The following is a 22,257-nucleotide window of genomic DNA, read 5'->3' as shown; positions in this document are numbered from 1 at the left end:
TGGCAGTATGATAAAGACGATCGTGAAAATGTAATCCAAAATGAATGAAAAACGCTCAACTCGGAGACATTGTACATTAGTAATGCGGTATAGAAATATATCGGGAGTATTTTAAGGTTCAACATGTGAATCTGTGCAGGTTTTAATCAACTCCTCAAAAAAGGACGTTTACTTTTTTAAAATAAGTTTTCAAAACGTGTGTCGGTGGCCAGCCCGCCAGCAACCTGAGCGTCTCCCGCGGCTCCGAATCCCCAGGTCGGAGGAGGAGCGACGGCTCACGCTAAGTTGAGACCTCCCGGCCCTTTTGTAGTCAGCCCAGGAAACAAACGGGTTTTAAACTTTGGGGGTCGGAGAACAGTTTGAAATTCAGAGCCTGGGGTGGACGCCGACGCTCGAAGGAAGCGCCGGCCCTTCCCCATCCGTGCGCTGGAGGTCACGGCGCAGTAAAGTTTGGTTTCACTAGCGGGCTCCGACGCCACCGACAAAAGCAAAGTCTCCCGAGTCGAGCGGACACCGGGGTCGGGGAGCTCCCGGAAGCCCGGCGGGACACGTTCCCACCGCAGGGAGGGGCCCTACGTGTGGGGCCCGCCGCGGGGCCTCCCGCCCGCACGCCCCCACCCCTATCCCGCGCTCGGCGGCGACGCGCTGGGCCGGCCGCGGCGGAGGGAGGGAGGCGGGTAGGCCACAAGGAGGAAATGGGACAGGGCGCCGACAGCGAGGCGGCGGCCGCCGGGGCCGGGCCTCCTCCGGGGCAGCGGAACCCTTCTCGTCGCTGCTCCCCCCCCCGCCTCGAGACGCGGCTCCAACTTTCCTGCACGCGCAGGACGCCGCCTGGGCCGCGCGAGGTCCCGAAACTTTGTCCGCCCCCCCCCGTCGCCAGCCTGGAACCCCCACCGCGCCCCGACAGCTGCGCGAGGTCCATCCACCCGAGGTCGGCCCGTGTTTACCTCAGGCCGAGGTCGAGGCGCTTGCTCCGGCGGCCCCACTGCAGATCCCTAGGTCCCCGTCACGCCGCCGCCAAGTTCCCCAACAGGGACGCCTTCGTCCGCTGTGAGATGTTCCGGGGGTCCCCGGGGCGCTGGCTCCGTCGGCGGGGTCGGGAGGCGGCGGCAGGGAAGGGAGCGGACCCGAGCTGAGCTGCTCCGCGCGGCTTGCGCCACCGCTGCTCCCCCTCCCCCCGCCTCGCCTGGCCTCCTCCCTCCCTTCGGGGCCCCTCTACCCCTCCCTCCCTCGGCTCAGCTCCGCCGCGCCGCCACTAGTCGACACGCTACGGTGACGACGGCGGCGGCCGGACCAGCTGCACGCTCCCCGCTCGCTCGGGCTCCGCGTGCACCGCTGCAGAGCTGCACGGCACCGCAGGGGGGTGCTAGCAAACCACCTTTTGCGACAGAGGAACGTGGCGGGCGGAGTCACGTCACGCGGCTGGCGAGGTGGAGGGGGAAAGGCGGCAGGGGCGAGGACTTCTGGGAAACATTCTCCCGGTCCCGCCCTCCTCCCCTTGCAGCGGGATGTGCGCATGCGCCTTGCGTGGAGCGCTGGAGTACGCGCCGCTTTGGCCGCTGTTCTCACAAGTAGCAGAAGACAATGAAGGAGGCTCGTGGGGACCTGGATCTGAGGGAGTTTAGCGCTGTCTTTGCTGTCCTATTTTTATGGTAATCCGTCGTTAAAAGACTGTTAATATGTTGCTTGGCGGTGGATTGAGTTTTTACCCGGCTGCGTTGCCCACCTGAAATACATCCTGCGGAAAGGTTGAAGTGTCCGTAACTTGGGAGCCTACCTCGTTCTTCCCAGCTGTCGGGCATTTAAAAAATTTCCGAGTGGAGGTTTCCTAGCGACGTGCTCGTTCCTCCAGTAATTTGTCGGAGCCTGCGGTATGGGACGTGTGTGCCCTTGCCTATCGCTTCCCCGTCGGGCTGTCAAATCTTTTGTCTTACCTCGGAAGTACCTCCCAGACTCTGTCAGAGTCACTGCCTCTTTTACACGCATGTTTTCTCTTCTGGACAATTTCTTCAAGCTCCTGCCCTCGGTGTCCACCCCTTCTAGCGGTGGTCCAGGCAGCCCCCCGGCCCACGCCATCGTCCAGCTAACAGCCCCCGCGGGACGGCCGGCCCCGGGCCCCCCGCCACGTGGCTTCCGCAGCGGTCCAGCCGCAGCCGGCCTCGCCGCGCGCCCCGGGGGCCGCCGGGCCCCGACTCCCCGCCGCGCGCCGCTCTCCCCCAGCCTCCCCGAGCCCCGCCCCAGGTGACTTTCCTCAAGCCCCGCCCCCTAGGCACCTCTCGGCCCGCGCTCGCCCAAACCAGGCTGGGTGCCCTGTCCCCTGCTCCCTGCGGCCTCTCCCGCACTGTCATCTCTACATGGTGGTGGTGGGTCTGCTCAGCGTCTGCCTCACACTGTGAGCACTGGAACAATGTCTCATCACTTTTGTAACAGCACCTGGCACAGTGCCCGTCACTCAGTAAGGACTTGGTAAATAGTTGCTGAAGGGATATATGAATGGCAGCCTTGTCTCTTTCTATTTCAAAGTCTTTGGAGTTTTACAATGTATCGTTTTTGATATGAAGTTTGCGCATTTAGATGGGCTTCAGTGTGTTTGGAGCATCTGAAGGAACAGTGATCTAGAGGAGTTAAAAGGCTTCTGATGGCCGAAGGAAATTCTTATGGAGGGCCTTTCCCTGTCGCTCCAAGAGCAAGCAGTACATTATAAAAAATGTTTTCAAGGATGATTAATACAATCACTGAAAACTTTGTTCAAAGAATTATAGCATAGAACCACACTGTTATGAGCGATCCAACACGATAAGGTGTAGCATTGTTATGGATACATGTGTCACCCTAGGGAATCAGACCTTTAGGAGTGTAACTCCAGATAGACTGACTTCTGTTGCAACATTTCTTCTGTGAGTATTTTATATAAAAATCTATTTGTTTGGAGGGAAATGTTCTCTCCTAAATTAAAAAATATATATATATATATTGATATTTAGAGAGGAAGGGAGAGGAAGAAAGAGAAACATTGATGTGACAAGGGAACATCAATCCGGTCAATCTACTGCCTCCTGCATGCCTCCTACTCAGATGGAGCCCCCAAGCCAGGCATGTGCCCAGACCAGGGATCAAAGGAGCAGCCTTTTGGTGCACAGGCCACACTGGCCAGGGCTTCTCATAAAACTTAATTAAAGGTCAAATGATAACATTTGCCAAATAAAAAACTATAATTTTTAAATGAACAATAACTATACCATTTCAGCAAAACTGAACAATACAAATCTTTTCATATATTCATTCACTGGCAGGTCATCACTTTTTCACTTTTTACAGTTGGCCTCCTAGGTATTATGTGAGCATGTTTTAAAAGAAAAATGCTCTTGATGATAATGTGCTAATGGTTTCTACTTTCATGTGCAAATAGAAGAAGGTGGTGGTTTGTAATAGGCCATCTCTTGCCTCCCCAGGGAAAAGACCATGTATATTTCTGTACATGCAGCATCCTTCTAATTATGTTTGCATGATGAAGATTTATTATTCTCACTGTTGTTTCAATATTTTTTATTTATAATAGATACAGAATTTTAAATAAAATATGAACCATAAAATGGAGGAGTAAAGATTGATATACCAACCATCACCGTCAACAGTTTAGATTTGATTATAACCATTAAAAACACAAATGATACGCATCATAAAACAGCATTCAGCTGAATGTGCAGTTGGTGTGTTGTACTTTCACTGACACTTAAAATATCAAATCTGTCACAGAGCAACCAAAACCTATAGTGGCATCTTCAAAAATGAAGGGTAATCAGTGTATTGATTTCAACAAAGCTTTATCAGAAATAACTGCTATTTTTAATTTACCATTATGAATTGAATACAAAATAAAATTCAAATTAAGAGGGGGAATCACGGTATAAAGACATTGGATTAAGTGGGAAACGTGTTTCTAATATGGACTCTGTCATTTAAGACCTTTGCAGTTTTGAACAAATCACCTAATTTTTCTGGTCCTCGGTTTCCATATCTATTACAATGGAAGTTTTTATTTTAATGACCCCTGTGGCATTTTTATAGCAGAAGTGTACTAATTCAAAGGATGTACAGTTTAAGACTCTTACAAGCAAAACAACCAAATCGACAGTATCTTAGTAAGGAATGAAAAATGCATGCTATTAGGGAAAGCTAATTTACAGGAATTTAAAAAAGACAATGGTTTCAGTTTTCACAACTGTGAAGAATTTTAATCAGGATGATACTGATTGTTATCCAGTTGCTTTCTATGTGGAATTAAATTTATTTCAGCAACAATCAATTGGGTGTCTACTATCTGGGAGGTGCTGGGAGGTGATTATAGATGAATGAACATTGTTTCAAAGACAGTTTGGTGGGTACAGATAAGTGCAAAAACAAGCTAGGATGATATAAATGTTATAAAAGGAACAAAAACAAAGTACTGAGTGGGGTAGGGAATGTCAAATGAAGGAGAGGCTATAAAAAGGACCAAGGACAATCTCATAAAAGCAAATCTGAACACAATACAGTTGACCCTTGAACTGCACTGGTCCATTTATATACAGATTTTTTTTCCAACATATATGCAGTACTATAAATGTATTTTCCTTATGATTTTCTTAATATTTCCTTTTCTCTAGCTTACTTTATTGTAAGAAGACAGTATATAATACATATAAACATCAAAATATGTGTTAATTGGCTGTTTATGTTATCGGTAAAGCTTCTGGTCAACAGTAGGCTATTGGTAGTTAAGTTTTGGGGAAGTTAAAACTTATACACAGGTTTTCAACTTCCTGGGGCGGGGAGTGAGGGATGGGGGCGCCTCTAACCCCCCCTCACACACACATGTTGTTCAAGAGTCAACTGAATAGTCGGGTATTATTCTACATTTGAAAATTCCAGTTTCCCTCAGATTGGCCACCCATTCCCCACAGCACCTCTTCCACATTTTTCACCACTCCTCTCAAGTCTCAATCACACAGTCACTCCTGCTGAGCCCTTCAACCCCGAATCCAGCAAGAGATCTTAGCACACAGTCTTTATAGGAAATAACGTCCTCAGCTTCTTTCCCTATACCTGCCAAGTCTGTCTGTAACTGTTTATATCCACACACACTTGTTTACCTCCATCCCACAGGAAGAACTAATGCTCCTCTCTCTAAGGCTTAGCTTTCTACTTGTGCTGTAAATCTGTTTCTTCTAAACTTTGGGATTTACGGACCATTAACATTTCTGACAGTTGGGGAACTGACATAGGGCTACTAGCTTTTTAACTTTGACAAATAATAGTATACATTTTACAGCCCTCCCTTCTATTATCACCATGATTTCCTAAAGGAAATGCATTTGCAACACCAAAAACTAAATTTTATGAACTACTCTGTTTATTTGCCTTTCCCTGCGGAACAGTGAGGCTGTCACAGCCCTGGTACATTTGGGATTCTGCTTGATACAGATCCCCTCCATCCCCTCAGGGCCTGCTCCGTGGGTTATGCTGTTTTCAATATTTTCAATCTGTTCTTTACTGGAGATTAATTTATCTCTCTTCTCGCCAAATCTAAAAATAGTTTACAGTTTAAGACTGCTTCCTCATTTCACTTTCTGTTCACTTTTTTAAAAGGTAATAAGCATTCATTTACCTATTCAACGCAGAAATATATAAAGTATATTCAAAAGTACAGAAAGAAAAATACAGTTTCCAGCTCCCCGTCCCAATCCTAGATAAAACCCATTTTAAAAGATCGATGTTTCTCTCCATACTTTTTCCAATAGTTATAGAAGCACATGTAAATAGAGGTTTCAATTTTTATTTTTACAATTAACAAATCAACCATATATATTTTTCTGCAACTTTCTTTTTCTTACTGAACAGTTTAGCATGGATAGTCTTACCTAGTTTAATCTTTTAACTAGCTGCACAACTTTATATAGTATTAATATACCATAATTTTAAGCCATTCCGTTATTAATTGATAATGCAGATATGTCCAGATTTTGTGCCATTATAGGTAATGCTGGAATAACTTTTCTTATACATGTATCTTTTTAAAATTGTGCAGTTTTCTATAGAATTGAATCCTTAGAGTGAGATTGTTGAACAACAGATGTACATTTTTTATTTTAATAGGTACTTCCTGTAGAAGGTATATATTGTTTTGTTTTGTTCTGCCATCCAGCATTCACATTCATCTCTTTTTCTGGGTAATGTCACCTCAGTTTTCTTTAGGTGAATTACTCGCCCTTTTAACTCATGGGGTTACAAATGGTGTTGGCTCCTCCCCTGGCTTTTATATTTGGTCAATAAGAGAATAATATCCCACTAATTATAATTTGTTGTAGTTCAGGGATGGGCACATGACTCAATGCAGGCCAATAAAAATTAGATCAAGGACTTTTCCTCTCTGCTGGACTTGTTGTTGGAAGTATGTTAGCTCTTTTCATGAAGAGAGACCTTTACTGAAAATGACTTCCACTCAGAGGAAGGCAGAACTAAGACAAGGAAAGACACTAGATTCTAATGATAACATTTAGGTAGATTTGATTCATCTATGTCTGTATTTTCAGTTGTTTTGACTTTATAAATGACTTTTAGAGGGGAGGGTTGAGTTGGGTTTTCTGTTGCTTGTAGACAAAGATGTCTTGAGTAACACATTGTCAGATTACCTCTAAAATTATTGCAGTTTACACTCTAATTAGAGGTAAAGAATGTCTTTCTGTATCTCTTGCCAGAATTGAAGCATGAATTTTAAATTTTTGTTAGTGTAATATGCATTAAATGCTACCTCACTGTTATTTTAATTAGTGTTTCCCTGACTACTGGTGCGGTTGAACTTCTTTTCATATATTTTTGGGCCGTTTATAGCTTTTGTATGTTTTTATATTAAGTTGTTTGTCTTCATCTTTTTCTCATCTTTTTATAGGATCCCTTTGATGTTAGAGCTCTTAACTCTTGGTGTTCCATATACGTAGGTACCCTTTTTCATAATCATCTTTTGAGTTTGCTTACAGTGGCTTTTGTCATAAGAAAGTTTTCATTTTTATATTATAAAACCTGTCCATTCATTCTTAAACCCACTGTAATGAGGCTTATGTTGCTACCACTTTATTGAAACTGCTCCTGGAAAAAGTCACCAGTGATCTCATACTTGCCTCATACAGTGAAGTCTTTACAGTCCTCAAGAAGCCATTGTCACCTTGTGTTGACTGCTTACTGTGTACCAGACTCTGTGCTAGGCTCTTATGGTATAAAGACAAATAAGATATTGTCCTTGCCCTTAAGGAATTTACAATTTAGAGCAACAGTCAAGCAAACGAACATAATTTTAATATGTACTAGGTGCTGATGTTGAGTTTGTGTTGTGGGCTGAATTGTGTTCCCTTCCCCAAAATTCATGTGTTGAAGTCCTAACCCTTCAGTACCTCTGAATGTAATTGTATTTGGAGATAAGGCCTTTAAAAAGGTAATTAACTTCAAATAAGGCCTTTAGGATAGGCCCTAATCCAGTATAACTGGTGTCCTTATAACAAGAGGAGATTAGGACACAGACTTGTGTGCCCACAGAAGGAAGACATTGTGAAGGCACAAGGAGAAGGTGATTAAGCCAAGGAGAGAGGCCTCAGGAGAAACAACCCTGCCAATACCTTGATCTCAGGCTTCTAGCCCCCAGAACTGTGAGAAAATATATTTCTCTTGGTTTAGCACCCAGTCTGTGGTACTGTTATAGCAGCCCTAGCAAATTGATAGTTTGTCTCCACAACATCCCTTCCATCCCCCACCCCCCTTGTGTGGCATCCATGTGGTTGTGAAAGTCAAGAGCCAGTAACTCTGAGAAAGATTTGCCTTGTTCTTCAAACAAAGCTGCTAAAAGCCTGCTCTCTTTCCATTTGGGTGGTGAAGGCTGAGAATATAAACTATGGAATCACTGTAGCTACTGTCATGGTGAACAAAGTTAGCTTTAGAATAATGCTGCTTCTGTGGAAGACAGAACAGAGAAATGGTGCAAAGTTGGGTCCTTGACATCAGGAAGCCACCGAATCAAATCAGTCCTGATATTTTGCCCAGTTATGTGAGCCAATAAATTCCCTTCCTTATTTAAGCAATTTTGAATTTTTTAAAACTTAAAATACAAAATGTCCTAACAGTTATAAGAAACACAGGGAAGGGCACCTATCACAGATTGAGTTCTCTGGGAAATGTACTTTGAGGTGAAAATTGGGGTGCAGACATTTCATCGGGGAGAGCTCTTGGGATCCACCTATGGAAAGAGTAAAGGAAGCAGGATTAGGCAGAGGAAGACACTGAACTGTGACGCAGTCCGACAAACGCCTCACCCACAGGAAGCTCTGAAGACTTTATGCCGCTTCCATAAGAGTCAGTTTGGCCAAACCCTGAAAGGTAAGGTGGCCTTCTTGAGCCAAGGGTAAGTTCTGGAGGAGTCCGTTGAAATGTTTCCAGAAGCTGGCGGAGTGACTGCCTCAGTCCTGCTTGGGAAGATCTCTGCAATGCACCATGATATCCACGACTGTCCACCCAGGTCTAGGAGCAGCTCCTTTAGGATTCTTTTGGGCCTCTTTTCCTGGAGAAACATCCTGGAAAGTTAACTATAGCCCTTGAAGTTGCTCTTGGGGCTATAATTGAAGCTGATGATATCCTTCCTCTGCCACCCACCCTAGATTCCCCTCCTCCTCTGCTGGTCTAGGAGCTTAGCGCAATGACCCAGACCCTCTTCGCTGAGGGGCCTGAGCCCGTCATCACCAGGTCCTTCTCAAGTTGTGGCTGCTCTACTTGTCCATGTACCATTTAAATTGGGCAGGTGAAAAACAAGATACCTAAGTGGATTACCGGAGTATCAAACATATTCTTCCCTTCCCCTACTGTGAAACAGCTACGCTACTGAAGATCAGGATCAGTTATCTTGGCCTGCTGGTTTCTGGGATGAGGAGCCTGAAGTGACCAGGCAGCAGCTGGGTTTAACTGGACTCTTCCCGTGTCCCCTAGTGGAAGTAATTCCCCTCTAGTCGCCAAAATCTTTAACCTCTGAAGAAAGAAGTTTAAAAATTCCCCAAGTGGATCACTTGGAAGCAGTATTAGATACTCCTACTTCCACCCTTCAGCTACTGGACCCAGGTATTCCCTCTATTAGGGACCCTGTACCATATAATGAAGATCAAATCAGAGTACACCTGAGCCCTAGAGGATGCTGCGTGCCCTTCTCACAAGGTATCCTTTGCAACCTAGTACCTTAGCTGAATCTTCAACAGGTCATTCCCATGCTCTACCGGTCTACTCATTTGTCTAGGTGGTGCAGTATGTGAGCAGATCACTGGGTCTCATGGTCACATGCCCATTGCTGCACCAACTCCCTGGTTGGCAGATCAGATATTTTAATCCTTCAGTGGTACTGGCTGAGACCTTTCAGGCATAAACTTGGAATATGTTTAAATTCCAGTAAGATAGATTGATGCTACTTCCAGATGGAATGAGTCCATTGCAGACAATTTGCAGCCAGGTAGAGGGTAGGTCTTCCAAAGGGTTGGTGCCATAGTGGGGGCCAAGCGTTGGTCTCTGTTACTGGCAGGTTGGATATTTGACAGTGGCAGTAGATAAATAAGCCTTGGTAAGTGGGCTCCCATGACATTGGTCTCAAGTATAACTTCCATTCCTGCCCCCATTTTCATCTTGTGCCTATTGGACTAACAGTGGTGTAGACCATGGCAGAGACTGGTGTATAGACGGGTTTTCTAGCTGTTCAGTGCCTCTTCTGTGATGCATGCTCTCTGTTGGGCATTACATGTGAAACAAAGATCTTAACATTTCATGTCCACTTTTATAGATTCATTCTTTCCCCGAGCTCTTTATTCCTCTTTCTCCCTCCAGACTCTGACCAAGCAGACAAGACTTTTGCCAGTGCCCATACTTTCCCCGCAAAGTAAATGACCAGATGCACAAGCCAAAACTCTGCCCTCTTAGAGGTATTCCCCTCACTGCTGTTTTTCAGGGCCTCTACTAAGTGGTTACCTGTGGCACTTGGACATTGGGACTGCCTCCTTTTGGTCTGGAAGGAGGGAGGCCAAGCATGAGAAATATAGTCTTTGTTGGACTCAGACCAGGAGTCCATAGGTCTTTGGTGGAGCTCACAGAATGAGTTAGTGTGATTGTGGAAGAAGACCAGGTACTGCAACTTGTTTCTGTAGAAAATGCCAGAGAAGTGGATGCCCTTGCAGCACATGTCCACCATCCTCCTGCCTGGCAGTATTACTTGGCCATGATCATCACCAACAACTCACCAGATGGCCTTGGCTATCCGTGTACCTCCATCATCTTTGGCAGCTGCCTGGGAAAGGCCAGGAACTATTCTATAAAAGGTATATATGTCTCCACTACAGATGCCATAATCTCACTCCAGACCCCTGGGAATCTGTGTTGTGATTCTCCCAGTGGATTTTTTAATTATTTTTTTAATATATCTTTATTGATTTCAGAGAGAGGAAAAGAGAGGGAGAGAGAGATAGAAACATCAATGATGAGAGAGTCATTGATCGGCTGCCTCCTGCACACCCCCGACTGGGGATTGAGCCTGCAACCTGGGCGTGGGCCCTGACCGGGAATCAAACCCTGATCGCCTGGATCCTAGGTTGGTGCTCAACCGCTGAGCCACACCCGGCAGGGCTCCCATTGGATTTTGCTATCAACTTTTAAATGTTTACATAGACAAGAAAATTCAAATATATAAATGCATTTTTTAAAAAGCAAATATCTTTACAAATCTCATGATTAGGGGCAATTCCTGTCAAATCATAACATTCTAGTGAGCATCATTTTAGACCTTTTTCTATATATTTACATATATAAAACTATCAATGCAATGCTGTTTTACAACCTGCTTTTTGATTCAATGATATGTTTGTTAATGAATCTAGATTTATATCATTTCTTTGTTTGGATATATCATAAATTATTTAACCACTTTGCTGTGGATCAAGTTCTTAACTGTGTGGTATTGCCCCCTAGAGTATGTTTTGTGTCTAGAGTATTTATATATTGAAATAGATACTATTTTGTTACAAATCACTTTCCTTTTATTTCTCTCTTATATTATAGTTAGGTATATTTTGTTGTAGGTATCTATGACTTTCATTTCAGGGCTGTACAGGGAGTATTACAAAATATTTATTATAAAAAGGGGACTGAGTTGGTTAGGGTTGAAAAGCTTTGCTTATAGATGGAGATAGAGTATTTCCTACTTTCAATATTACAAAACATGCTCTGATGAACATCTTCATGCATTTATCCTTTGGAGTGGGTTTGCTACATTAAAGGGTGTGCATGTTTAACATGTTGACACATTGCACCAGTATACTCATACACCACAGGGCATAAGAGTGCCAATTCCCTCACATTACCACCAACAAGAACACAGTCCTGATGTTTATAGAGGTTACTCTTCCCATAAGAGCTAAAGTTTCTCTTAAAACTCATATTTTATGTCCTGAGGGCAAATCTAGAATCTCCCCATGATTCTGAAAGTTCCAGTAATTTACTTTATTTCTAGTCACTTCTGGGTTTAATTTCCAACTTCAATTGATTTATCTTTCTCTTTTTTTAAAATATGTTTTTATTGATTTTTTTTTTAGAGGGAGAGATAGAAACATTAATGAGAGAGAAACATTGATCGGCTGCCTCCTGCACGCCCCCTACTGGGGATCAAGCCCACAACCCAGGCATGTGCCCTGACCAGGAATCGAACCGGTGACCTCTTGGTCAACCACTGAGCCACACCAGCCAGGCCAGATTTTCTATTTCTTCATGATTCAGTTTTGGTAGGTTGTATGTTTGCAGAAATGTACCCATTCCTTCTAGTTTATCTTATTGTTGCCAGGCAATTGTTCTTAGCAGTCTCTTATCACACTCTGTATTTCTGTCACATTAGTTATTAGTTCCCTCTTTTATTTCTGATTTCATTTCTTTGAGTCTTATCTCCTATTTTTTAGCTAAGGGTTTATCTTTTCACAAAAAGAGGTCTTTGTTTTGTTGATGTTTCCTATTGTTTTTCTGGTCTCTATTTCATTTATTTCTGCTCTGCTCATAGTTATTTCCTTCCTTCTGATAATTTTGGGCTTATTTTGTTTTTTTTTCTTCTAGTTCCTTGAGGTGTCAAGTTAGGTTATTTATTTTGATATTTCCCCCCAATGTAAGTTTGTTTGCTTGTTTGTTTGATTTTGCTATAAACTTCCCTCTTGGAACTGCTTTTTCTGGATCTCAAAACATTAGGTGTATTTTGTTTCCATTTTTATTTGTTACAAGATTTTTAAAATTTCCCTTTTTATTTCTCTTTGACCCACTGGCTGTTCAGAGTTTGTTTAATTTGTACGTATTTGTGAATTTTCAGTTTTCTTCTTGTAGTTGATTTCTAGTTTCATATCATTGTGACTGGGAAAGACACTTGGTATGACTTCAGTCTTCTTAAATTTGCTAGGACTTGCCTTATGACCCGTCATATGCTCTGTCCTTGAGAATGTGCCATGTGTGCTTGAGAAGAATGCCGACGACGGATAGAATGTTCTGTGTGTGTCTGTTGTGTTCATGTGGTTTAATGTGAATATATACAGGGTGGGGCAAGAGTAGTTTTACAGTGTTTGTATGGAAAACAGTTATTAAAGAATAATACAAGAATGAACTCTGTGTTTCACATACTCACAACTGTAAACCTACTTCTGCCCCACTCTGTAGATACTGTATCAGTGTATTTTATGCTGACAACTCTGATCGCATACAAAACTTCACCCTTTACTCCCCCCTTTTCTGTTTCTGATGTCACAGTATACCTCCTTTTGTATTGAGTATTTACTAACAAAGTATTGTAGCTGTATAAGTTGTTAATACTTTTGCCATTTAACCTTAATACTAGAGTTAAGTGGTTGACACACCAACATATTACAATATTGAAGTAGTCTGAATTTTATTATATCTTTACCTTTACCAGTGTGTTGTATATTTCCATGGTACTAATTTAGTAAGAAAAAAAACCCAATTTGTTCATGCTTCTCTCTAATTGAGCATAGAAGATTCTTGGCTTGAGTTTTGGCTGTATTTTCTGCTGGCGGAATAAGGATTTGGAATACATCTTCGTGGTTATTACTCAGTCTGTCTTGGGTCTAGTCCCCTGGACACATTTTGGGTCCCAGGGAGTGAAAACTAAATGGCTTCAAGTAAAAACCAAAAGAACGATTTGACTAAAATCTTTAACTCGCCGGGTCCAAATATCTTGGCATTGCACTCAGAGAGTAAGTTAGAAATCTGTGGAGCCATTTGCCTCCCCTGCTACGGACGACAGTGCAGTTTGGGCACCTTACGAGCTAAGTGTGGTGGTTTCTGGAAACGGCTGCACCTGCCAGAGCAGCGGGAGGAGCTATGAACGCAGAGGGGCAGCGGGCGACGGTGCTGAGCTCCCACCAGAGCTCAGCAGAGCAGCAGCAGTCCTCAGCCAAGAATTGCTTTGCTGGATGGAGCAGTAGGAGAGAGTTTCTCTTTTTTGCAGTCCAGTGGAACAGATACAGGAGGAGTTTAGGACAAGTGAGACATCCTAGGAATACTTAGGGGGTACTTTGCCAGGGCTCACCATGAGTAGGAAGTAAAATTTGGGCCTTAATAAAAAATGTGACATAATTTGTGATGCCCAGTGAAATTTGGCTTTGTTGTATTAATACCCATTGACATGTAAGCCCCTTCTGTCCTTGTTACTCTTAGTAATATGCAGCAGATTTTTTTTTTCTTAGCTTAAAGTTGTTATCAATGAGTGAATGAGGCAAATATGTAAAAGAACCTTTGCTAAATTGACATCTACTCAGCTGCTAAGAGGGTAAAGTAAAACTCATGCTGGCTTACAGATAGTGTCAAAACAGGCAAAGCAAGCCAGTATTTATTGTCTGTAAGTCACAATATGCCACTTTCAAAATGAGTTTTGTATTAATTTGTATTAAAGAAAGGACTCATCCTAGTTTCTTTTTAAGGAAATTGAAGAATGATTCACTCCACTCCCAAACACATTTTAAAATAACTGCAGCCCTAATTTAGAGACCACCAACATTAACACTTGTTCCTTCCCAATTAAAACACACAAAAGAAATTTTAATAGCATCCAACATTATAGGAGCTTTAAGAAAGAGTTCCTGTGTTTTGGAGGAATAGGAAATGAGATGTTAGATAATTGAACATATAATGCTATTTTGCCATATTGTCTCCTTTGGAAGAGATTGATAGATGGTTATCCTTAAGTAGAGACCAAGTTATTTCAAGTGGAATTCCCAGGGATTATTTTAACACCATATTGTTTTAGTTCTAACATTGAACACTTCCTGAAGACTCTGAAACACTTAGTAATAAAGAGAAGACACTAAAATTTATATTACTTAGGGGAAGAAATGAGCATTAACTTTCTTTTTAAATGGTGATAAAAATGAAATTCCTTGAGCTTTCTTGCCTGTTTGAAAATCTATCATTCTGAGTACTTTGAGTCATTTGGTTGTGGGAACATTAATTCTGTGGCAGCCTTGAGTGGCCCCTTAAGCTGAGGAAACTTTTATAGTCCTTGAAAAGAATCAATGTCACAGTGGCTCTCAGATTTACTCAAGGTTTTTCAGAGATATCAGAAATAAGTATAGGGCCCTTGTTCATTTAGCAACAGATTCATTTTAAAGTTTCTTCATTGGAAAAACTAGTATGAGGTGTCATAGACTATCTCTTGTATGATTTTTGTCACAGATACTACTTTTAGATCAAAATTCTAACACTTTCCATTATTTTATTTTTAAAGGATAGGCTTATTTGGAAAATTTTGTATTAATTCTAGTGAAATTAGATCTTTGTCATGATTAAGGTATTATAAGTGGTTTTGGTGAGTAGAACCACATATGAAAGCACGGACCTAACTAAATCTTTTGACTGATAATAACATATGGAACCTAGGGTGATAGTGGTAATAATTCCACATTTCCCACAGTGGTTTAGAACAGCAAGCCTCGTAAATTTCCTGCCCTCCCTTATGTCTTTTCAAGAAATGTTCCTCTTGTTTTTCATGATTTCCTAGCAAGGGATCCTTGAAACACCTTTATTCCTCTTTCTCAAACACATGTACCTAATATTATACACTTTAAAAATCACCGTACTTGGCAATGGTTCTGTTACGGTGTGTTTGAATAAAATAATTAAAGTAAAAAAGACAGGTCTAAACATAGAAGAGCCAACACAAAGCTGAAAGAGAAGAATAAAGTTGGAGGACTCACACTATCCTCTTTTAAGACTTGCTGTGAAGCTACGATAATCCAGTATCATGGTTCTGGCAAATAAGAGACGCATAGATCAATGACACAGAGTCGAGAACCCAGAAGTAGAGTGATACAAATATGGTCAAATTTTTTTTTTTAAAAAAGTATCTTTATTGATTTCTGAGAGAGGAAGGGAGAGGGAGAGAGAGAGAGAAACATCAATGATGAGAGTCATTGATCGGCTGCCTCCTGCACGCCCCCGACTGGGGATCGAGCCCACAACCCAGGCCTGTGCCCTGACCGGGAATCGAACTGCAATCTCCTGGATCCAAGGTCTATGTTCAACTGCTCAGCCACGCCCGGCCAGGCAAGTCAAATGATTTTTTTGATGACGGTACAAAGGCAGTTCAATGGAGAAAGAATAGTCTTTTCAACAAATATTGCTGGAATAATTGGACATATACATGCAAAAAAATGAATGTAGACACAGACCTTACACTCTTCACAAAACTTAACTCAAAGTGGCTCACAGACCTAAATGTAAAATGCAAAACTATAACACTTATAGAAGACAATATATGAGAAAATCTGCATGAATTTGAGGTTGGTAAAGAGGTTTTAGATAGAACACCAAAAGTATGATCCATGAAAGAAAAAAAAAAAGGATATTGGACTTTATTAAAATTTAAAATGTGTGTTCTGCAAAAGACACTGTTAGAAGAATAAAAAGACAAGTAGAGGGGAGAAAATATTTGCAATTTACATATCAGATAAATCACTTATATCCAAAATATACAAAGAACTCTTAAAGTTTAATAGGAAGAAAATGAACAAACCAATTTAAAAATGGACAAAAGAGAGATCAGTGAAATGGCAGAGTAGAGAACTCCAAATGTCCATTCCTCCACAGTAATGAACAAGCTGAAAAAACTGTCAATAAACTTTATGGGGGATTTCTGGAATCTAAAGAAAAGCTTACAACAAGCAGAGTAACTCTTAATAAAAAAAAAAAGTGCTTCATTTTAGTGAGAGAATAAATAACGTCATAAGGATGGGCCCTAATCTGATAGAAATGCCAGAGACCTGTCTCAGGGCATGCACATACAGAGAAAAGGCATGTGAAGACATAGTGAGAAGGTGTTGTCTGTAAGCTGAGGAGAGAAGCCTCGCCTAAAACCAACCCTGCCTGACACTTTGACCTTGGACTTATCGCCTCCAGAACTGGGAGAAGAATACCTTTCTGTTGTTTAAGCTATCCAGCCTGTGGTATTTTGTTACGGTAGCCCTAGCAGCCTAAGATGACCAAGAGTTCTATATCCAGCAAAACTATTCCTCCAAGTTGGAGAAATTAAGTCATACCCACATAAACTCTGAGAGAACTAATAGACCTGCTCTACAAGAAATGCTGAAAGGAATTCTGGCTGAAATGAAAGGACACTGAACAGTACTTCAAGTCCACATGAAAAAATAGAAACATTGGTAAAGATAACTACATAAAGTCAGTATTAATGTATTTTTGGTCTGTAACTCCTCTTTTTTCCTATGTGATATATAAGACAAATGTATCAAACAATAATGACAAATATATATATTAATAAACACACAGTACATAAAGACGTACTTTGTGACAATAACAGTATAAAGGGAAGGAGCTACATAGAAAATAAGTTTTTGTATACTACTGAAACTAAGTTGGGTTTGAATTAAAATCTTATAAATTAAAATGTTAATTGTAATTACCAAGTAATCATTAAGAAAAAAGCTTAAAAATATGCAGTAAAATAAATGAGAAGGAAATAAAAATGGTACACTAGAAAATATCTATGAAACACAAAATAAGGAAGTAGTAGAGGAATTGAGGAACAAAAAAGATATGACATATAGAAAACAAATAGAAAAGTGGTAGCAGTAACTCCTTCCTCATCAGTAATCAATTAAATGTTAATGGATTAAACTCTCCAATTAAAAGGAAGAGATAGTAGAATGAATTTTTAAAATGACCCAACTATATGCTGTCTATAAGAGACTCATTTTAGATCTAAGCACAAATACACCGAAAGCGAAAGGATGAAAAAGGTTATGCTATGCAAGTAATAATCAAGAGAGCTAGGTGACCATACTAATATTAGAACAAATAGGCTTTAAATAAAAAGTTGATTCAAAAGTCAAAGAACATTATATACTGATAACAGGGTGAATCCATCAGGAATAGGTAACAACTATAAATACATGGTGTCCCAAAGAAATGTAAACAAGTGCTTTGAATAATTATAAAGGCAGTATTTATTAAAGTACATTTGATTTTCATTTAACAGCAATCAGCTGTAAAAGAGTGCATACATTTTTGGGACACCCTGTATATATGCACCTAACAACAGAGCCCCAAATTATATGATAGACAGAATTGAAGGAAGAAACAGGTAGTTGAAAAAAAATAGTGGAGACTTCAACACCCCACTTTCGATAATGAATAGAACAACTAGACAGGAGATCATGAAGTAAATAGAGGACTTGCACAACGCTGAAATAACCAGACCTAACAGACATGTAGAAGACTCCACCCAACGACAGAATGCATATTCTTATCAAGCACACATGGAACATTCTACATAATAGATCGTAAGTTATGCCACCAAGTAAGTCTCAATAAATTTAAAGTGAGAGAAATCATTCAATCTAGCTCCTCCAACTGCGATGGAATGAATGTAGATATCAATAACAGAAGGAAGTGTAGATAATTCACAAATATGTGAAAATTAAACAACACACTCTTAAACAACCAGTGGTCAAAGAAGAAATCAGGAAAGAAATTAGAAAATATCTTGCAACAAATTAAAATGAAAACACAACAATGACTGGGAGTGGGGGAAATGGGAAGATGTTGGTCAAAGGGTACACATTTCTAGTTATACTATAAATAAGTTCTGGGATCTAATGTACAGCATGGTGATTAAAGTTAATTACACTGTATTATATACTTGAAAGTTGCTAAGAGAGTAGATCCTAAATGTTCTTACTGCAAATAATAAATGGTAATTATGTGACATGATGGCAATAATGCTATGGTGGCAATAATTTTATTATATATAAGTGTATCAAATCAACACATTGTATACCCTGAACTTACACAATATTATACATTGATTATATCTCAATAAAGCTGGGAAAAAGAAAGAAAACACAGCATATCCAAATTTATGGAATACAGTAAAAGTAGAGCTAGAGGGAAATTAATAGCTGTAGACAACTACATTAAAAAAGAAGGAAGATCTCAGATTCATAACCTGACCTTCCACCTTAAGGACTAGAAGAAGAGCAATCTAGGCCAAGCACGCAGAAGAAGAAAATAATAAAGATTAAAGTTTACGAAGCTGAACATAATTTTACCATATGATTGAGCAATTGTGCTCCTAAGTATTTACCAAACCTATTTGAAAAATTATGTACACAAAAAAACCTTCATGCAAATGTTTATAGCAGGGTGATCCATAATTACCAAAACTGGGGGCAATTGATACATTCTTTAATAGGTGAAAGCATAAACAAACTACGGTACATCCATACAGTGGAATACTATTCAGTCATATAAAGGGATGAGCTATCAGCAAGGCAAAAACATGGGCGAATCTTAACTGCATATTGCTAAGAAAAAGAAACTGAACTAAAGGCTACATATGCAGAATTCCATTTATATGACATCCTGGAAAAGGCAAACCTATAGAGATGGTAAACAGATCAGTTGTTGCCAAAGTTTTTTGGAGGGGGAGGGTTGATAGGTCAGCACAGATTTTTTTTTATGATGGTAAATATTCTGCATGGCCCTGTAATGGTGAATGCACAACATGATGTGTCTGTTAAAACTCATGGAAGACAGAGAGTGACCCTTAATGTATCAAATTTTAAGAGTCATTTAGGAGGTTGGGGGATCCCAGGATGGAAGGCGGACTAGGAGAAAAGAATATTTTCTTAACTATTTCAAGGAGTTGGAGTGGGGGCAAGAACTGACCTGACTTTGGAAACCAATCAATGTGTCTCTCTCACATTGATGTTTCTCTCTCTCTCTCCCCCCCTCCCTTCCACTCTCTATTAAAAAATCAATGGAAAAAATATCCTTGGGGGAGGATTAACAACAACAATAAAACTGTTAAATCAAGCAGCCTGTTTTTAAATCCTGGCCCTATCACCAACTGTGTGACTTTAAGGAAGTTACTTAACTTCTCTCTGCTTCAGTTTTCTCATCTGTAAAATGGGGACGATAATAGTACCTAGTAGGATTGTTGTGAGGAGTAAATGAGATAAGCCTCAGAATTTTTAGAACAGTGCATGGCACATAATAAATGTTCAAGTAAATAGTAGCTCTTATTATAATTATTGTTTTTATTATTAGTGGTTTTTTAGGGTTTTTTTCTACTTGTATTGCTTTTCTTCTTCAGAAACACATGTAACAGCTGCTTTGCATCTGCTGTTTCTACCACTCATAACACATTCACAAGAGCTATCCCTGTAATTTGTTCTACTTTATTTCCTTATGCATACTATCCACCAGAACTGTGTTTAAATTTTGTTTATTCTGTTTTCATTGCTTCTAAAGTAGCTTTTTATCTCTGTGACATTTTTATTTTTCTCGCATTTCTTTCCCAAGGTTTGCTGGCTCACTTTTTATCTCCTGCTGTTGCTTTATAAGCTCTCCTTTGAATTATTTTACTTCTTTTTTTCAGATCTTTCTAATGTAAGGTTATATTTGTAATTTCTTTGAAACTATTTCTTTAACTGTAAAAAATCTGTTTCCCTGGAATTTTTTTGTTTTGTTTTTTAGATACATGCCTCTGTCTTTCTATTTCTCTTTCTGTCTCTTCTTTCTTCCCTTGGATTAACAACAACAACAAAACATAACAAAAACCAAAACCATTTTGAGAGAGTAAGTTCTGTAATAGGAAGCTGATGAACTAAGAGTAGTATAAGAAATCTGAGAATGATAAGAGAAAATTAAACATATACCAAAATTTTAGAGACATCTACAAATTTGTGCTGTGCAACTATTTTACAACAATGAATTGTCATTTTAAAATCCTGTCTATGTCTACTACAAATATATATGCTGCTATTAAACCATTCTTATAGAAAAATGTATCCACCGTAAAATGAAAATGTAAAAGATAAAAATCAAGTCTTCTTTCCACTACAGTTCACTTCACCAAAGTCCTCAACTCGGAGTTTAACTGGGACCTTACAATTACTAGCACATTCACAAACTGAAGGTGAGTTCTGAGTAGTGTAAATAGAACTATATATCAAATTCAAGTAACAGAATAGTTATTTTCATTTTTGCAATGTATTTCCTTTGAAAAAATATTAACTTCGTGGTTCTCCCCTTTCCTTAGTAAACGTATTTGTTCATGGAACTTTTCAGGGCAGAAATAATAGCTTATCTTCTGATATAATTTTATAGGAACAATTATGTAGCCTTCTTGTCTTTGGAAATTATGATGATTTCCTTTCCTTAATAACACTGATCATACCAGTTAATTTCAATCTAGTGGAAATGTATGGCAAGCAGCCCAGAGGTGTCTGGGCAGAAGTGTTATTACTTTAAGGAGATTAGGAGCAGACTTATTGGCTCGAAGAGTTCCCCAGCCATTTCTACCCTTGAATTTATACAATGATGCCCATTAATCTCAAACTGCTTACCTCCTGTCTCCATCCCTTTGCTGTGTGTCCATGATCTGCCAGGTACTAAGGTGCATTGTAAAGATGCTAGTGGAAAGCAAAAGTAAAGTTCCCTGCAGGAGCATCTACTTAAGAAGGTTACCAGGTGGCAAACCGGACGGCCCTCAGCAATGTTCCTGTGCCCTGTGGACACAGGCTCTTGGTGTCTCATGACTTCATTCTACTGTGTCCTCACAGCTTTGATCGCAGCCTGTCTGCTGCCCTCTGCCACTGTCCCCAGCATGCCACCAGTAACCACTTCTTCCTCTTAGATGTTCCTTACTTCCAGGCCTCAATTGCTGTTCCTCACCACTGGTCTTCCTACTTCCGAATTCCCCTCTCATTCGGTCCTTCCTGCCCACTGATGCTGGGTTAAGTCTCCAGAATGCGCTGCTTTGATCCTGCCACCAACTTTAAAGGCTCCCTGTGGCCGAATGGATTCAATCCAAAACCTTCAGTTAGGGCCTTCACAATGGGAACCCACCTCATTCTTCTCTGCACGGCTCTAGGGCACATTCTTTGCCCCATCCAACTGGGCTCCTGAAGTCTGTGATGAATGACAAGGCGGGGTCTGCTAGGAGAGAAAAAGCCATGTGGTCTCTGTCGCAACTGGTCAACTCTGCCATTGTGACATGAAAACAACCATAAGCAATATATAAACGAATGAGCATGGCCACGTTCCAATAAAGCCTTATTTATGGACATGGAAGTTTTAATTTCATGTAATTTTTGTGTGCCATGAAACATTACTATTGTTTTGATTTTTTCCCTAAACTATTAAAAAATGTAAACAGCATTCTTTGCTGGTAGGCTGTACAAAAATGGGTGGCAGCCCAGATTTAATCCACAGGCCATACTTTGCCAGCTCCTGTCCTGGGAAATCACTGATCATGGGCTTTTAGTTAAGCAAGGCCAAGGACCATAGGGTGACAAGAATAGCCCTCCTCTCCCCATGACAGTGTCCTTTGTCACCCATTGTTAGTGTTCTTCTATAGGGGTGTAGCCTCGTGCCACATGAGGTGCAGATGTGCCCAACATGTCTAAGTCTCTACTTACCTACTGACAAGAAGGTCCCCCGCTGGCCACAATGACACGAGGAGGTGGAATATCACAGTGTGTGGCTGGAGCGCTGGGCTGGAGCCAGCAGGTGGGTGCTTTGGAAGGAAGGCAAGTCCAAACTACTGGCAATATCGATTACCTCCTTTCACTCAGCCCCACTGGAGTTCTAGGAACTAAAACCTCATGACTGCATCATTCCCGTTCAGTTTTTAGGTGCGGT

General features: G+C 40.8%; 1 protein-coding gene and 1 long non-coding RNA gene across 6 annotated transcripts in view; one reads left to right on the top strand and one right to left on the bottom strand.

Moving 5' to 3' along the window:
- Window positions 1–1,342, bottom strand: part of SCAF11 (SR-related CTD associated factor 11) — a 69,213-nt gene extending 67,871 nt beyond the window's left edge. For 4 of the 5 annotated variants that reach the window (XM_081130542.1, XM_081130544.1, XM_081130546.1 and 1 more), the window contains exon 1: window positions 948–1,342. The gene's annotated coding sequence lies outside the window, so the exon portion shown is untranslated. The remainder of the gene's footprint in view (window positions 1–947) is intronic. The other variant, XM_081130545.1, reaches the window with a different exon arrangement.
- A 127-nt stretch (window positions 1,343–1,469) lies between these two features.
- LOC308553976 lies at window positions 1,470–21,562 on the top strand. Its single transcript, XR_013998324.1, has 3 exons — window positions 1,470–1,652; window positions 20,458–20,530; window positions 21,251–21,562. It is a non-coding gene; the product is annotated as an uncharacterized lncRNA (long non-coding RNA).
- Window positions 21,563–22,257: the final 695 nt, after the last annotated feature.

This window comes from Miniopterus schreibersii, assembly GCF_964146895.1.
Source record: "Miniopterus schreibersii genome assembly, chromosome: 2".
NCBI lineage: Eukaryota > Metazoa > Chordata > Mammalia > Chiroptera > Miniopteridae > Miniopterus > Miniopterus schreibersii.
This window is presented reverse-complemented; position numbering and strand designations above follow the sequence as displayed.